This window comes from Triturus cristatus, chromosome 1_2 (assembly GCF_964204655.1).
Source record: "Triturus cristatus chromosome 1_2, aTriCri1.1, whole genome shotgun sequence".
NCBI lineage: Eukaryota > Metazoa > Chordata > Amphibia > Caudata > Salamandridae > Triturus > Triturus cristatus.
The window spans coordinates 995,895,818-995,912,376 of NC_140580.1; the positions used below are offsets into that span (position 1 = coordinate 995,895,818).

At 45.8% G+C, this 16,559-nt stretch overlaps 2 protein-coding genes and 1 non-coding gene across 3 annotated transcripts in view; 1 reads left to right on the plus strand and 2 right to left on the minus strand.

The window, feature by feature from the left end:
• The window catches only part of DPP7 (dipeptidyl peptidase 7), a 1,979,246-nt gene that overhangs the window by 875,220 nt on the left and 1,087,467 nt on the right, over positions 1 to 16,559 (minus strand). The window lies entirely within an intron of this gene.
• Positions 1 to 16,559, plus strand: part of LOC146868560 (kelch-like protein 13) — a 389,849-nt gene that overhangs the window by 329,616 nt on the left and 43,674 nt on the right. The window lies entirely within an intron of this gene.
• Positions 9,513 to 9,619, minus strand: LOC146868561 (U6 spliceosomal RNA). Its single transcript, XR_014968582.1, has one exon. It is a non-coding gene; the product is annotated as a U6 spliceosomal RNA (small nuclear RNA).

The following is a 16,559-nucleotide window of genomic DNA, read 5'->3' on the forward strand; positions in this document are numbered from 1 at the left end:
AGAGTCCATCCTCAAGGCCAGCATTCCTAACGGGAAAGCCTTACATCCAAGATGGATCCAGTGGGCCACTTCCTTTACAGCTGCTGATGTAGATTATGTTATTGAACTTACTTTACAAACACAGGAACACTTCCAGTATGAACAAGAATACCCTGGGCCCGATTCACAAAAGTAATCTGAGACAAAATCCTAACTTTACAACTTTCGGTATTCACAAAAGGCATTTAGTTGTAGTAAAGTTAGGATTCCAAACTTTACTACTACTAAACTGAGACAAAATCCTAACTTTACGACTTTCGGTATGCACAAAAGACAGTTAGTAGTAGTAAAGTTAGGAATTCTAACTTTACTGGGCAGCGCAGGTGCTGCTCTGTGAGCCATGCTGCATTATAGTATGGACTTGAAGCCCCGACTACTCTCCGCATATATTTTTCATTGGCTTGTGTCATTGTCCTTCGTAAACGCTGGCTTCTGATCCGTCAATAGGCTTGTTAGCCCCTCTTTAGTACCGCCTTGTCATCATTTATAACCTCCCATGAGGACTTGCCCTTTTACTTGTGTTGTTACACCTGTACAAGCAACTTACCTTTGGCAACGATATATCTGTAAGAGACATAGATTAGTTATGGATTTCTCACCTTAGAATTACCCCCAGGAGTCAGACTGGATCCGGAGATTTTTTTCCTCAGCAGTACCCATGCGCGTCGATCGACTCCGCGTTCGTCGTTGTCACCGGAATGACGTCGCGGTCTCTACTTAGATGCCACCCTCGCGCGCGGACTTCAGTTCTTTACACAACATTCCACTCCGGCAGCGCAGAGCCATGCAAGACACTGACCACTGGTGCGCAAAAACTAGGGCCCTGAAAGGGAGTCCCTTACTCTAGAAGTCAGTTCGCAGAACTGGGAGGACGGGTGGGGCGGTGAGGAATCCATAACTAATCTAGGTCTCTTACAGATATATCGCTACCGAAGGTAAGTAATTAATTATGGATTCCTCACCTTAGAATAGATGCCCCAGCAATACCAACCCTGGTGGTGGGTCTACACACCTAGTTCACACCAGAAAGTCTTGAAGAACTGAACGGCCCAAAAAGCCGCCTCTCTGCAGTAGTGTTTGGTAAATGTGTGCAGTGAAGCCCACGTAGCTCGCTTGCAGATGTCAAGAAGGGGAACGCCAAGTCCCAAGGCAGTAGTGGCTGCGGTCGCCCTGGTGAAATGGGCCCGCAACCCCACTGGAGCTTCCTTTTTCGCTAAGGAATAGCAGATTTTGATGCAAATACCGACCCATCAGGAGATGGTTCGTTTTTACACTGCCCGACCTTTCTTGGTGTCTACATACATACATAACAAAGAGCTGGTCATCCTTCCAGAACTGTTTTGTGCGATCCAGAAAGAACAAAAGCACACGTTTTGGATCCAGATGGTGGAGCCTCTCTTCCTCTTTGGAAGGATGCAGAGGTGGGAAGAAGGTGGGCAAAGAGATGGTCTGTCCTATGTTGAAAGAGGTAACCACTTTAGGAAGGAAAGAAGGCCTAGTGCAAAGGACAACTTTGTCAGGATGAACAGCCAGGAAAGGAGTATTCTTAGAAAAAGCATGAAGCTCATTCACCCTGCGAGCAAAGGTGATGGCAACCAGAAAGGCAGCTTTAAGGATCAGAAGCCTTAGAGGACAGTTATGGAGCGGCTCAAAAGGAGCACACATAAGGTAAGTCAGAACAAGGTTCAAGTCCCACTGGGGCATTACGAAGAATTGGAGAAAACAAGTGAGTAATGCTCTTAGGGAAGCAATTTACAATAGGAGACTTGAAAAGAGAAGGCTGGTCAGGCAGCCGAAGGAAGGCTGAAAGATAGCCTTTGAGAGTGCCCAGAGCAGAGCCCTGCTGGGCCAAAGAAAGAATGAAGAGGAGAACCTCTGAAAGGGGATGCACAGCCTTTGCTGCGCACCATGCCACAAATGTGTTCCATCTACAGGCGTATGCCGTTATTGAGGGACGCCTGGCTGCCAAGATAACATTACAGACTTCTTCGGGAGGAAGGTCGGAAGCTGTCAACTGTCGCCGCTCAATCTCCACACAAGGAAGTGGAAGCTGGATAGGTTCGGGTGGCGGACCGTCCCCTGCTGCTGCAACAGAAAACCCCCCAAAGTGTCAGTCTGATCGGAGGATCGATGGCCATATGTAATAGCTCAGGATACCAGACTCTTCGTGCCCAAGAGTGACTTGGGACCGATCGTGCTTGATCTTCTTTAGCACTCTGGGCAGAAGTGGTATAGGCGGAAAGGCGTATATTAGACCGCAACTCCACTCGCGACGAAAAGCATCGCCTAGCGAGTGCCGCCTTGGAAATTCCAACGTGCAGAACTGCAGACATTGCGCGTTCTCTTCGGTGGCAAATAGATCTAACCAATGCTCTCCCAAATGGTGCAAGAGACCTTGAACCACCTCCGAGAGAAGACGCCATTCGTGATCCATTATGCACCTGCGGCTGAGTTGTCCGCCCTGGTGTCCAGAGAACCTGCCAGGTGTTGAACCATCAGAGATAAGCTCTGATGTTCCAGCCATCTCCAAAGGCGGAGAGCCTCTTGACATAGGGTCCACGACCCCACCGCACCCTGTTTGCTGCAGTACCACATGGCGGTGGTGTTGTCCGTGAACACCAGCACTACTGTTACCCTGACAGAGGGAAGGAATGCTTTTAGTGCAAGACGAATCGCCCAAAGCTCCAGAAGGTTGATATGGAGCCCGGACTCTGCCGGAGACCAGTGGCCTCTGATCTCCACCTCTCCCATGTGGCCGCCCCACCCCAGCAGTGAAGCATCTGTCACCACTGTGAACTCTGGTTGGGGAAGGCAGTGGGAGCTGTGGTTGACCTAATCCTCGTTAGTTAGCCGCCACTGCAATTGACGTGCAGTGCCCTCCGAGATCTGGACGCAATCGGAAAGATTCCTGAGATGCTGTGCCCACTGGAACTTCAGGTCCCACTGCAGAGCCCGCATATGCCACCTGGCATAGTCCACCAGCAGGATGCAGGAGGCCATGAGGACCAGTAGCCTCAGGGTCATTCTGAACCAAACCCGGGATAGAGGCTGAAAGATCGGAATCATAACCAGAATAGCCCGAACTCACTGCTTGGGAGGATAAGCCCGCTCCGATGAAAAGGAGGTTCTGAGAAGTAATCAGGTGTGACTTCAGCACATTGATGGTGAACACCAGCGAACGCAGGAGGTCGGCCGTAGTCTAGAGGTTGGAGACGACAGCCAGTCGTCCAGATATGGGAAGGCTGGAACCCCGGATCTGCACAGATGAGCTTCGACCACGGCCACCACTTTAGCGAACACACGAGGGGCACTGGTAGGGCAGAAGGGGAGCATGGTAAACTGAAAGAGCTCGTGGCCTACCGTGAACAGTAGGTAACACCGATGGGCCGTCAGGACGAAGAAATGAGAATAAGCGTCCTGCAAGTCCAACGCTACCATCAAGTCTCCAGGGTCGAGAGCAGACAGGACCTGAGCCAGTGTCAACATTTTGAACTTCTTCGGGAGTAAGCAGTTGACATTCAGAAGATCCAAGACAGGAAGCAGGCCCTTGTCCTTCTTGGGCACCAGAAAGTAGTGGAAATAACAACCACGACCTACTTCCGGGGCAGGAACTCGCTCTATAGCTCCCTTGGCCAAGAGAGCTGTAACTTCCTGTTGGAGAAGGGCAAAGTGATCCTCCGACATGTGATGGGTCTGAGGTGGCATGGATGGAGGGGTAGTCTCAAAGGGGAGGGAGTAGCCCCTTTGGACTATCTGCAAAAACCACCTGTCTGACGGGATGTTGAGCCAGTGGGGGAGGTGATGCCGAATCCTGCCCCCCACTGGCAAAAGGTGGCCCTGAAAGGTCGGACTAGGAGGGCTTGGAGGCTGCTGCAGAGGAAGCATTGGTGGACTGGCCCACCCGCTGACCCCCAGACCCAGACGGTGGGTCCCAATTCCTTGGCCGCGCCGAGGCTGGACAGCTTGCACAGGCCTGTGGCTCTGGGCAGAATGTGGCAGGGCACCCCTTCTGTAGCCACGAAAGGGGAAAAAGGCAGACTGCGCTGGGCGGGAGGTGGATGCGAAGCCCAAGGACCTGGCTGTAGCCCTAGAGTCCTTAAAGCGCTAAAGCGTGGTGTCAGCCTTGTCGCCAAAGAAAGCGACGGCCATCAAAGGGCATGTCCAAAAGGGTAGCTTGGACATCACCCGAAAAGCCAGTAGACCTCAACCAGGCATAGCATCTAAGGGATACCGACATGGAAATCGTCCTGCTTAGAGAGTCGGTGGTGTCCAGCCCACAGCTTATGGCGAACTTCGCTGCGTCTCTCCTTTCGGCAACTGCACAGGAGAGCAGGCCCATGCCTCCTCTGGGCACTTTGGCAGCACCAGTGTAAACGTGTCCCACACCGAGGGGTAGTAACGGCCCAATAGACATGCGGTGTTCACTAACCACAGTCCCAAGATGGAGGAAGAAAACATCTTCTTCCCAAGGTGGTCCAGCTTCTTGGATTCCCAGGTGGTGTGTTAGGGAATGCGCCCTTGGAAGTCGAGGCTTGGACTACCAAGCTCTCAGGGGTGGAGTGGTGAGAGAAGAAAATGGGGTCACCCAGGGCCGGGCGGTGGCGTCGGGCAATCATCTTATCCACAGGAGCCCCTGTGTTGGGCTTGGACCAAGTGCCCCCAAGGATGTCGGTAAGGGCCTCATTGAGCAGCAGAAGGGGCTCTGAAGAGGCCGCTGCCGGCTCAAGCACCTCGGTCAGGAGGTTAGTCCTGACGGCCACCGTAGGAAGCTCGAAGTTTAAGGCCTCGGCTGCCCTACACAACACCACTGCTTGAGATGGACCTTCCTCCGTAGCCACGGTAGGGGGAGAAAGCATGCCAAGGTCTGGGGAGGTATCCAGACCACTGGCATCACCCAACTCCTATCTCCTGTCCGGTTCCTCTAATTGGTCTGCTAGTGGGTCCCCAGACCCCTCCCAGTCCTCCTCACCCTCCCCTGGTAGCCACTCAGGGCGATAGGAAATATCAGGGGAGAACAGGGGTACAAAAGTACCGTTCGGCGCCGGTCCCGATGTCGGTCCAGCTCCGTGTCTACATCAAGGGGGAGGCTGAGGTGGAGGTGTCGTCACTGGATTCGGAGCCGGAGGGTGTCACAAGGTCGAACCGAAGCCGCCGGCATCAAAGGCCTAGAGCCCCCAGCCGAGCCCGCCCGGCATGAGGGCGCGCCAGCAGAGTCGGGCTTCCCAAAGAAGGAATGTAAGGCTTCATAAAAGCTGTGAAGCTGGGCAGGGGTTGCTCCGGCTTCCAGAAAGGGAGGGAAGGCCAGAGTCAACCCAACAGGCTGCGTGGGCAGAGCCGGACTACCTTCTGCTTCTCGCGTCGCGTCGGCTGACGGACAGGGAGAACACGAAGAGCAACAATGCTTTTTCGGATTCTTGCCTTTTTTTTTTTATTGGAAATCAGGTAGTACATATTTACATTATCCAGTTATTCTTAAATTTGTTTAACATCTGTAACATTGCTCTCATTGTTAAGTTCATCTGCTTTGACAATGCTATTTACATCTTTACATATTTACACACAACATTTTATTCTGCTATCTTTTTCTTCCAGGTCATTAATGGATCCCATATTTGCATTCCTTTCCGCTTAGCTTTAAAACCTTTACATTTGTACAGAGACATTTTCTGCTGACCTATATTCAATATCCTATGTATCCATTGTTGATAAGCAGGTGGTTCCTTATCTTTCCAAACCGTGGCAACCAACAATCTTGCCACTGCAATTGTTATGAATACAAAATCTCGCTGTGGAGTGCCTAATTCCATCCTGTTGTCATAGCCTAAAAGCATCAGCGTTGCAGTAATTTTTATTTCTATATTCATTACTTGGAGCCAAAAGTTCTCTATACCTGTTTTAAGCTCATCCAGTTTCCCACAAGCATAAAACATATGAATACTATCTGCCGGTCTACTTCGGTATCTTGGGCATACATCTGTCTGGCTCATTCCCCAGCCGAACAGCTTTGCTGGGGTATAATAGAGATCATACAAGGTTTTATATTGTTGCGCTTTCAAATTTGATGACAACAAAACCCTGCTCCCCATCTTTAATATGTCTATATCTACCTCCCCATTTGCAAGCTTCCCCCCCATTTTGTCTCTATTTTCTCCATGTCATCTGCTAGTCTCTGTGACAATTCCACATAAAAAGTCCTGATCCTACTATCTCGACGTTTCATTACTCTCAGCATTGATACCTCCTCCACTTTAACAGTTCCCTTAGCAAGGCCCTTAATGCGATGATGCATCTGTATATATTTGAAGCAGGAGCTACTGCTTAGGCCAAAACTTTGAACAAGCTCCAGAAAGGTTATTTGTTCTTGATTATAAAACAAATCTGCCACCATCACAATCCCCGCCTGTTCCCATTCCCTGACCATCCCATCATAGAGCGCATGTGGTAGAGCATCTGAGTGCCACACTGAAGTATACTTATTATATCTAGAAATCTGACAGTGCTTCATCACTTTTTCCCACACTTTTATCGCCCCCTGAATGCACTTATATCTAATTCTTTTACTATAGCTGGATTCAGATTGCCTTTTAAAGAGACCTTCTGCCTCTTTCCCCAATGCGAGCTGAAATATATTAGGTAACTTAGATCCTTCATCCTTATCAGTTTGGGAAAAATACAACGTGCCTAGCTGTTGTAGGGCACATGCCCAATAATAAAATAATATATTAGGAGCACTCCTGGGCAAAGTCAAGAATTTATATGCCCGTTGTATCTTTTTATAGCCCCATATAAAATTTGAGAACATGACCTCAATTCTTTTAATTTTGCTCCCGGGTAGTTCTAACGGTATCGCTCGCATTAAATAGAAAATCTTGGGGAATATCCGCATTTTTAATACATTAAACCTACCTATAATCGTAAGATGTAGCTTATCCATTTGTCTGCACCTGTTTTCCCCAATACAGGATCTATATTTACGTCCCACAACTTTACTATCTGTGATGTTAAATTGACCCCTAAATACATGGCCTTCTCTATTACCTGAGAATCCTGCAGATGACATTGGGAGGAACATAAAATTTGTGTTTTCTCTTTATTTAACAAGTAGCCAGACTGCCTCCCAAACTCTGATGCCATTCTTTCGATTTCTTTGATTGTCCCTTGCGGGTCTGTTGTAACTATTCCAATATCATCTGCATACGCAAGGATCTTCGTCTCATACCCTTGAGTAATAATTGGTTTAATCATCTGATTCTTCGTGATTCTTACTATAAAAGGATCAAGATAAAATGCAAATAAAAAAGGGGAGCAGGCGCGTGCCCCTAGAAATCTCAATCCTCCTAGATGTATTCTCCATCAGTTGTATCTCTGCATACGGTTTAAAATACATGGCTTGGATAGCCCTCAAAAACCCAGGACCGAGCCCCCTCTCACCCAAAGTGTCCCACAGAAATTCCCAAGAGACTCTGTGGAAGGCCTTTTCTGCATCCAGGAGGACCACAGCCACTTCCATACCCTCTGATTCTGCAATATCTAATATTGATATAACACGTCTAGTGTGGTCTGTGGTCCCCCTGCCAGGAACAAAGCCGTGTTGCCAAGGTGATACCATTGGAATGACTATTCTTTGCAGACGAGAAGCCATTATTTTAGAATATATCTTTGCGTCCGTATTCATTAACAAAATCGGACGATATGAAGACGGTAATTCTAAGGCTTTACCCTTTTTAGGGAAAACCACCATATCTGTACCCTGCCACGATACTGGTAGGACCCCACTATATTGTATACCTAGATATAGATCATGTAAAATAGGGAGAATCTGTGTGGCTAACATTTTATAGACTTCTACCGGTATTTTATCTGGTCCGGCGGCTTTACCTGCAGAGAGGGATCCTAATGCTTCCTGTACCTCTTGCATAGTAATTTCCTGCTCTAATTTCTGTACTGTGTCTTCTTCCAGTTTAGGCAAGATAAAGTTCCAATCCACTGTCTCTGCCAAATCCAGCACAGTTTCCGCCTGATATAATCTTCCATAAAATTCCTCAAAGACTTCCATTATTTTCTCGGTGCCCTCCACTATTTGACCTTTATTATTCTTAATTTTTAGGATATTATTTCTGGTACTTTCTTGCCTTATCCTATATGCCAAGGTTCTTCCTATTGTCTCCCGTACTCGTACCTTTCCCCCCTATACGCTTGATATAGTTGAGACACTTTCTCCTGGAAGTGCGCATTGATATCTGATTTAGCAACCGCTAGCTTTAGCATATTCTCCCGTAATGCCTCTTCCGCACACCCCTCTCGTATTAATACTACATGCTCAGCTTCCAATTCTGTCAATTTCCTAATCAGTTGATCCGTTTCTGCTTTCCGCTGCTTTCGGATTCGTGCTGTATATCCAATAACTTCGCCCCTAAAAGTGGCTTTGAAAGTATCTCAGACCATCGCACGAGCTGTGCTATATCTGTTACAATCAAAGAATGCCACTGCCCATTGTTTAATATAAGAGCAAAATCCCACATACGCTAATTTTATTTAATTTATCAAAAGACCATGAGCTCTGTTTTTGCCTATCAACCATACCTCTTATTTCCAACACCAAAGGATTATGATCGGCAAAAAGTTGGGGTAATTTCCTAACATCTAGCTTATCCATCAACTGACTAGACGCCCAAAAATAATCCAGTCTAACAAACTTCCTATGGGGATGAGAAAAATACATATACCCAGGGTCTTTTTGTTTCTATTCTTTCCACACGTCTATCAATCAAAGAGTATCTTTGAATGTGCTTATTGCTCTATATACTTTTGGTTTCCTCCCTGAGTATTTCTGACTCTGCGTTGTGCATCTGCTTCTATATGTATATTAAATTCTCCACATATTCTCAATGACTGACCATGTGGCCAATTCCACCTCTAGTTCTTCCCAAATGGCTTAATCATCTTAATTGGACCCATATATGTTGCCCACAGTTAGCCCCGTACATAGCTCTGTTATAGCCCAGCGTCCCCATTTGTCTGCTGCTGTATGGATAACTCCCACAGCTTTCTGTTTCACATATATAGCTACTCCCCTTATCTTAGTTGTTTGCGTAGAACACGCCGCAGGATTATACCCCCTAATCTTCGACAGGTCCTTATTCTTCCAGGGAATGTGCGTCTCCTGTAGACAGGTAACATCTGGGTTTACCGTATCTGCAAACTATCCATCTATATTTAACTTATTTCTTTTTGCTTTTGCTCGCCATTGCTTATCATATTTCATTGTCCCTTCTTTCCCTTTCTCGTTATGTACTCCTGATTTCCATATTTTTTCAGTTTTCTCTTCCCCAAACCTCCCTCCTTGCCCCCCAAGCCCTCCTCCAACCCTATCCCCCCATGTCCCCCCCACAAACCCCCATCCTCACTGCCCCACAACCCAGCCCTGTGCTCCCATCCCACCCCACTCTCACCCCCCACCCTTTACCCATCTCAAAAATATGGAACGCTTCACGAATTTGCGTGTCATCCTTGCGCAGGGGCCATACAAATATTCTCTGTATCGTTCCAATTTTAGTATATGTGCCGCCGAAGCGAGCACTTCTTGTCTTCTTCTTGTGCTTCGCCTTACCCGAAGACTTCGATGACGAGTGGTAGTGGCGGCTCCGTGACTGGTCCCGCGACCTCCCTCTCGACCGGGACCTTGAACGGTGCGGAGCGGACTGCCTGGCCTTGAGAAGCTTTCAGGACCGCTACAGTAAAGACTTCGGGTTCCTGGCCCAGCAGTCAGAGCAAGACTTTAGGTCGTGGTCGAGCTCCAAGCACCAAAGGCACACAACGTGCGGGTCCATGACCGACATCAATTTGCGACAGGAGTCGTAAGCCTTAAAGCCAATTCGAAGTAATATCCCTCCAGGTGTCGAACGACTCAGAAAGTGACTCGAGGTACTCCTCTCTCCGGATCTGCACTGGCTGGCACGGAAAAAGAAAGAACTGACGCCAGCGCGCCAGGGTGGCGTCTAAGTAGATACCGTGAAATCATTCCGCCAACGACGAACGCGGAGTCGGCCGACACCACCTATCGACGCGCAGGGGAACTGCTGACGCCTGGGGGTAATTCTAAGGTGAGGAATCTATAACTAATTGTCTCTTTCAGATCTTTTAATTATAAATTGTTAGCACTATTTTCTTAAAGGGCTTTCTCCTGCCTGATGTTGCAAACAGGGCATGCTCTTTCGTACCCTTTTATTTTTTTAAGCCAGCCTTGTTTCACCGCTTCCAAAGGCTCAGAAGTGGCATGCTGCGAGAGGTCATTGAGTAAGTACAGCTTCTTTTTTTTTTTTTTTTTTTTTAACTTTCACAACGCGCTATTTCTCTTGTTGCGTTTATTTAAATTACCTGCAGACCCACGCGTTTCGCCCATTTATATTAACAACACAAGCATGCAGTCATTTTTAGGTCTCGCCTGACCCAGCGCATGCGCTGGTCTGGCGAGACATTTTGTGAGGGCTCAAAAAAGTGCTACCACTGTAGCCTAGAGCTACAGTGCATGTGCGCGGGCGCGCGTGCCTCACTTTCGCGGCCGCACTGCCGCTTTGATGTTTGATCGCGATCACTTTCACTTGTTCTCCGTGAGCCTATTTATTACTTCTATGTAGTAATGGTGGCACCCGTGCGCCGCCATTACTACAGAGCAGTAATGAACAGAAACGAGCATTGACATAGTGTTTAACCATGCAACAGTTGCATAACTAAATACTTATAAACACTTATAAGGTCCCAAAAGCGAGACCTATTGGCTATGCCAATGCTTGTTTAAACTTCAATTAAAGCGCGGCGGGAAGGGGCTGCCGCCACCATTGTTCACTGTGCGCCCGGGTTGTCAATCTAGAAGGGCGACCATATGTCGTCTTTCGGAAAAACAACTGCTGTCATTTAGTCTTGCAGGGCATTCAGGCAATGTATTTGTTGCGCAGTAGTCATGATTTTTTGTACAAATGAATTTTTATAATTAACAAAATAAAGCTCACAACACACTCCTCACAGCATTTGCTGCTCTATCCGACCTCATCCCTCCACACTTTGTAAGTGCTAGAACTCATGGACGACCGCATCGCACCCGCCTCAACAGGTCTCGCTGGCATGTAGTCCCCTCTTTTTTGCTGTTTACAGACTCCCAATAGCCCCTCGAGTGCCTCTCATCGCTTCAGTCCCCCTATCCCCAGCCTCAGCGCACGTGTTTCCTGTTCTCAGCCACTCACTCACACCTGAAATCTGTCTTCCTAACCCTCGCTCCAAATTATACTTTTGTAATTTTGCAAAGTGCTGTTGAATTAGGAGCCCTGGCAGCCAATGGGACAATTGCACTTGGAAGTAGGCTTTGATGAGAAGCGTGGTAGAGGTGAAATTCCCTCGCCCCTCCTCCATGCTGCTTGTGTAGAAACTGTTGTGGGGGTGAAGGGGCAGCATGCTGCATTGAGCAGATGTCCTCTTGCCACAGGAGGGTGCAACTATTCGTCTCACCTCTCTCTCTCTCTGCAGAGCCTTTCATGTGGACGCAGTACTTTCACTTTTACTTTACGGATGCTGTGCTTAAATTGTTCTTTCCCCAATTTCATGGTATCAATAAATTCCCTTTATTTTCTTCTCAAGCCAGCCGATTATCTACCATAGGAAAGCATGCTGGTTTTGAATCTGAAATAACTACTTTCCTTCTCTGCACGGGATGCCACTTCTGATTGCCTTGCTTTCAATGATAGATTATTTACTGTTTAAAAACACACATTTAGCTATTCTTTTCCCATCTTTCAAGCAATTTGTTTAGGTTGCAAGCAGCACCGGCTGTAATTGTTCCTTACGTACAAAATATCTGTTTTGCCCACAGTTGTAATTACTTAAAAAATGCCTATGCAGTATGCACCTTTCTTCTTACTTTTTGCACAAGTAGTTTTTTAGCCCTGAGTTGCTTCTCCTCAAAAAAAAAAAAAAATCAACAACAAAAAATAGATGTTTCTATAAATTGTCTTCAAAAATTTAAAATCAGTAAAATAATGAACTCAGAAATAAAGAGAGCATGTTTACTTTTTAAATCCTTTTTTTGATATTATTTGCTATGCAAATATTTATATGCACATTTTTATGAACTTTGCCTAAAACAGATTAAATAACAAGCATTTGCAATGCAACAGGTCTCGCATTCATTTATATGAGCTTCAGCTATTGGCATTGTAAATGACAATTGTTTTTATCTTTTGGTTTTTGGAACATAAATAAAACGCATTGTCATTTACAATGACAATAGCTTAAACTCGTGTAAATGCGAGACGTAATGCTTGTTTTTTATAGTCATTGCCCAGAATGGGCATCCATGACAGATGGGCACCCTAGCCAAGTAACACAGGTTCGTTAGTGATACACCCAGCAGCGTGTGCCATAGACAACTGACCATATGGCTTTCGCGTAGAATGGCTCTTCTACTTCCCTCCAACTCTCTCTTCAGATGGTGAATCACAAGTAAATGATTATGGTAACACAGCGCAAGAGGTAAGACTGGTGACACTGTGTGATTTAGGGCGACTGCACACTAGATTGCTTGGCTTCTTTCGGGCTTGCCACAGTATCTCTCCTACCACAGATCCTGAATTCTTCATAGTGCCAACCACATAACAGCTAACGTCAGTCTTTTCACGGCAGCACTCCCAATTTAAGTAGGTGGCTGTTGGTTTTTAAGCTATAAATCAGGTTATTCTAGCCTAATCCACTTAAACGCAATAAGTGCACTGCAGACACAGAGTTTATTCAATTTGTTCTCAAAGGGGTCTTTGTGTCCCCAAATGTTAATATGTATTACAAACTTCTGGGTAAATAAAGGGTCAACGTGATGTTTAATACATTCATATGATTCCCCCACTTTTCCCTCCTCTTCTGCTCAGTACTTTGGGGCTGCCTACTGGTATAAAAGGCCAAACAACCGACATGACATAATAAGGATTGAATTGTAAAAGGACTGAAGCTTACTTGGATTCATAGAAGTAAGATTTTAACAGAGGAGATAATTCAGTGGGGTCCTAAAATGGGCTTGATCCACAAAAGGGAATTGCCATCGGAGCAGGATAACACTAACGAAGAAATCAGGAGATTGCCTGTTTAGTTAGAAAGGATACATAGAGAGATAGATGGGGTAGCATGTCACAGGACCCCTCACTGTGCGAGAAAATTGCTGAGTACGTAAATAAAATGGGTTGGTGAAAAACAGGTTCATTGAATGGAAGAAAAGAACAACCTCTAAAGAAAAATATTCACCTTTTTAGGACCTGTCAGAGATTTGTTAGTTTTATGCCCAGGAGCCAGCTTTGTCCATGAGAAAAGCTTCTCCCTCGCCTCCGCCTCTGTGCGTTTCAAGTCTCACACTCAGCTCACCACAAAACGCCTCCTTTTCCCGATAGCCTTCACATTGGCTTGTAGTTCTACCCCCCCCCCCCCTACGCGCGGATTGTGGCTAGAAAGCTGCCCGCCCACTTAAACAAGCATATGCAATGCAATAGGACTCACATTTACGCGAGCCCTATTACATTGCAAACAGGAGGGAAGGGGGGGAGGCACAGACAACGGGGGAGGGGGGGAAGAAGAGGACGAGAAGGCACGGACAACTGGAGTGAGGGCGGGGAGAAGGGGGGGAGAAGGCACAGACAAAGGGAGTGCGGGGTGGAGTGGTCTGAAGGTGGCGAGAAGGCACGGACAACGGGAGAGTGGGTGGGGTGAGGAAGCATGGACAATGGGAGGGAGGGGCAGTAGGAGAACCTCATTAAAGAAAATAGTGCTCACAGTCTAAATAACAGGTACAGTGTAACACATGAAGTAAAGGGTCCAGTAGCTATGGGAGGGTACAAATGACGACATGGCCATAATAAGGAGGGACTAACAAGCCTCATAATCAATCAGAAGACATCATTTACGAAGGGCAAAGACAAGCCAATGAAAAAATGGGCGGGGCTTCCCTCATGTAGTGAACTACAGCAGATCTTCACCAGAGCAGCGCTTGCGTGCTGACTCTAGGCTCGACCCAAAATAAAATCCAAATTAGGTGTGTAACAGATACTCCAAATTATTTTTGTACCCCGTAATTAGTGACTAATTTCTCAAATGAATAACTGGCTGAACCACTGCATTTTTTTTTTTTTATACTTATCGGTTCATCTCATCGGGTAACCCTTTAACTATGCACATATTGGGGCAATAGTGTCAGGTCTCTGGTTCTGTTCATAAAACAGATATCATTCGCTGTCTAGGAGCAGGCTTAAGACACAGTACATGTGGAACTGTCCTTGTGCTGTGCTATTTGAGCACATCTCACATTGTTTACAGAATGCCCAAAGGTTTCTGTTTGCAGTACACAAGAGGCTTATTCACTGTGCAGAAGCCCTCACTCATTTGCATCAGAAGATCTGTGTGCAAAAGTCTTGCGAGTGTGCAGCAGGACCATGTATCAAATTGAGTCTGTATATAGCAGGACGTCTAAGTGCAGCAGGTCATTTGTGTGAAGTATGTATTGTATTGTATTGTATGCAACATTTATAAAGTGCAACAAACACCCAACGGGTATGTTGCAGTCTCTAAGCTGCATGACTCTCCCACTTTGTGTGAAGCAGGCTTCCTGCTGTTTGGGACTCTTTATACTCAGTCTCTATACTTGTTTAAGTGTTTTATGTAGCACTAATATACCGCATTACCATCTCGGGATGTTTATGCACTGCAAGCATACTGAAAGTTAGTAGGCTGCTTCTGTTCTCTCTACACACTTCCCCTTCAAAAGCCAAGAAGTGGTTTCATGTCGGCTCTCTTCATTCCCCTCCCACGCACGTAGGCTCTTGGAAAAACAAGCATTTGCAATAGCGAGATTGTGACCTTTTGGCATTCTAAATGACAATGCCATTCATGTATGTGTTTAAAAAACACCTGCAATAATAAAAGGCATGGTCATTTACAATACCAATAGGTAAACGTTTCTACAATGCGAGACCTATTGCACAGGAAGTCTGTCTGATCCCCGGTATATTCAGTCACAACACTTGGGTGTAGATACTACCTATAGCATAGAAAAGTTATGCCAGCAATGATTACACCATTCCACCTCGTCCACCATAAAAGACCACTTGTCACTCCTTTCTGATAATATGGATTTACAAGATTTTTTTATTAGGTCCCAGAGCCCCTTGTCCTACACGTTTTATTTATATAACGTGCAATGAAATTTGAAAAATGTCAACAAGATGCTGCTGAAAGGTTAACAAATTGATAAGGCAAATCTGGAAAAAAACATTGGTAGTTGTTCATAATGGAATAGCCACATTATCAACACTTAATAATTCATTAAATATGGCTTCGTCTGAATATGATGACATACAGAATGACGTGTATTCTTCAACATGGCCAAAGTCAGTTGAGATCGATTTTACAGTTAAAATGGACATTGCAGATTTTGAAATCAAATTGAGTGCTATGGAAAATATTTAAATACAACTGAATTGATTTTGCCTTATTATTTGACATGTATGCAGAAAATCATAGCAAAAAGGAATCGACTTCCACGAAGCTTAATATAGAAAAGTTAGAAACATTGCCTTTTACTGTAGCTGAAACTCAGTCAGACATATGGCTAATTCACAGATTCATTTCTTTACATATATCAACTTTTCATATCGACTCATGTCTAAACATTTTGTGGCAGGTATGAAGAAATAGGTGCACATTTTTTAATACAGCTTACTTTATGCCCGTTCAGTACTGTGGGTAGTTCCTATAAATCTAAAAAGGGTCTGCACGTTAAGACAACAAACTATGGGGTTGGTGTCCAGACTGATTATTGACACATTGAAGGATATGTTAGACTGTAGATCAGCCAGCTCACAGTGCCACTATGAACTCCTCTTACCAAGAAGCAAATAGTTCTGGCAACTATCGAACATGACACCCCTGATCTCTCAGGCATGTGGAAACAGTACAGTACTTTTCGCTCAGTCACTGGTGCTCACTTTGTCTCAGAGAGATACATAGAATAAACAATGGGGACATTTCCAATGAGCATTTATTGAACCAGCGTCATTCTAGTGTAAAATACATGTGCTGCAACAGCAATTTGACAGAAACGGATATATACGGTTATAAGCACCAATAGAGTAGCTAGATGGTAGAATTCTACCATAGTGCTAAAACAATGAATATATGCAGGCATATAAATACATGACAGTCATAATGCGTACTTCAACAATGCTAACCCTAACTAGATGTACCAAAATGTACCTAATATGTATGTAGGTGTATAGCCAAGAATCACCCAAGGAGAGAGCCAACCTCATTACCTGATGTGAGAGATTGAAGGACCCCGTCTTGATCTTGAGTTGGACACCTCACGGGGGATGACAGACCACTGTGTGCTGGAGTACCTGGGTGCAGGGACATCAGCTTCTCGTGTCAGAGTGCCAGCATGGATGTTTTTCTCCTCTGCTTGGCTCAGTGAAGATGTGGTGCTTATATACACAAAA